Source organism: Lygodium microphyllum, chromosome 11, assembly GCF_053477565.2.
Source record: "Lygodium microphyllum isolate KBCC chromosome 11, Lygodium_microphyllum_v1.1.10, whole genome shotgun sequence".
Lineage (NCBI taxonomy): Eukaryota > Viridiplantae > Streptophyta > Polypodiopsida > Schizaeales > Lygodiaceae > Lygodium > Lygodium microphyllum.
In genome coordinates, this window is record NC_141145.1 from 119,094,436 (window position 1) to 119,096,606 (window position 2,171).

Sequence of the window (2,171 nt, forward strand, 5' to 3'; positions counted from 1 at the left end):
TCTTTTTTGAGTCAAGGATTTGCTCCTTGCCTTTTCCTTGAGGATTGACAAGATCACCCTTATGAAAGCTATAATTATCCTCACATTCGAGAGTGTCAATTGTATCCATTACATTATTTAATCAACCTAGCATTTTGTTGCTCACTTGAAAGCTCTACCAAACCAAGGGGTATTTCCTTTCCTACATCCTCACATTTGGGAGTATATAGAATAGGATGGGAAATCTTTCAATCTTGATAATTGTGAGGATTTCACATTTTCCTAGGAGAGAATATGGTTTTCGCCCATAGGGATTGAGGATTGCATTGGTCAATGTATGCTCTAGTTGTCCTATTTCATTCCATGCTTTGTTGGTCATCAGAATATTGGAGTATGCTCCCTTGTTTGACCCTAAGTTAGGCATGAGGTATTATCTCATTGTCTTTCATATCTAGTTCTATAACCCCAACCTTTCGAATGCAAAAGTTCAGACCTCTTGCTAAAATCGTGATTTATTTGTGCAATTCTACTCGGAGCGCATTCAAGCTTAGGATCGTTGAGTCTATTCATCTTTATGTTTGCCTTTTGATGGTGTTGTACTTTTTTTAGAGTGAATGTAGCTTGAACACAATGTATTATGGTATTCCTATGTGGCCCATTCACCTTCAATGGCTAGCAGGGCCCGTTAGAGTACTATAGACTTTGTTTTTCTTTCATGCATGTGTGGATTTCCCTTGCTTCTATTTTTGCAAGTTTGTTGAGTTATTGAAATCTATTGCTTGGATTCAACCGCTCCTTGGCCTTGTCTCCTACAAATTCTCTACTTGTTTTGTCTCATTTGATAATGTTTAGTAATGCATTGGTCTCTCTTTTGTCCATGTCTAATTGTGATGTGGTTCCCTATTCCCTTAGCATTGTTTTGCAAGTGTGATTCTTATGTTTCTACATCAAAATTTTTTGGAGCAGTCATAGTTATTTTCTTGTGTGCTTGTTATAATGGTTTCTCTTGCAATAAATGTGGTGTGTGTAGTTTCCCCCCCTCAATCCTTGTGATAAACATGTAAATGTGCACAACTAGGCTTTCACTCTTCTTAATCAATTTGTTGAGTCATAGTTCAAATATCCCAAGTGCAACTCATACTCAATCAAGCTTTATACTTTCCAATTAACACTATGTGAACATCATGTACCTTTCTTAATGTTAGTGATGTTCAAACAATTTATTTTCTTTCTAACCTCTTTGTGATGTGTTTCTCGAATTGTTTTCTTCATTCCAACCCTTGCTTAGTTGGCTTTATCTCGCTAATGACAATATAGCTTCTCTTTTTCTTTTAATATGGCCTCTCCTCAAGAGTTATGTTGGATCAATTTGCCTAGGCTATAGCCTTGGAAAGCTAAATAGGATCTTCAACATGACCCTACATGCAACCAAGGTAGTTGATCTGGTTTTGCGGAGTCCCAAGAGTGTATTGTCCTAGTTATGGATGTGACACTCAAAGAGGCTACATGGAGTGCTTTCGAAGAATACTAGAGATGAATGCACAATCAAGTCCTTGGAATGCTCACAATAGAGAGTGAGAGAGGAACACCTAGACCTTTATTCCAACTTTTACCTTGGTTCTTGATAAGGTTTTTAAGCATTTGTTTTGCAAAAGTTCGATGGGAAATTAGTCCTCCCATGTTCTCATGTCTCTCTAGAGCTCTTGTATTGTGCTAGTACTAGGAGCCCTCCAACATTCTATGTGTTCAACAACTTTCAATGTGCCTTTTTGCGGGTCCTTGGTATGGAGTCCTAGGACTATTGTAGTTGATGGAGGTTTTGTTACTTATAGCAAGCAGAGCTCTTGTAGTAGCAACTCTCAAGCACTAGACTTGGATGGTGATCTTATGGGTCACTAGCTCTATTGGCTAATGTTTCTAAGCCTTTTTGGAGTTGATTCAAGGTGAGATGTTTAATTAGTCCTTGTGCAAGTTGACCTGAGTAGAATTGAGTCAAGCCCAACTGTAGTTTTAACCTTTAGTTTTGTCATAGCTGTTGAAAATGTTAGTTTAACCTCTTTTGCATCCCTACAATGCCCTTACCAATGAGTTCTTTAGTTCTATACATGTGAATCCTTGGTTGGTACTTGCAATTGTGATGGCCCTTATATCATCAAGACTCAACTCATTGTTGGGTCTAGCTATTCTCAAGG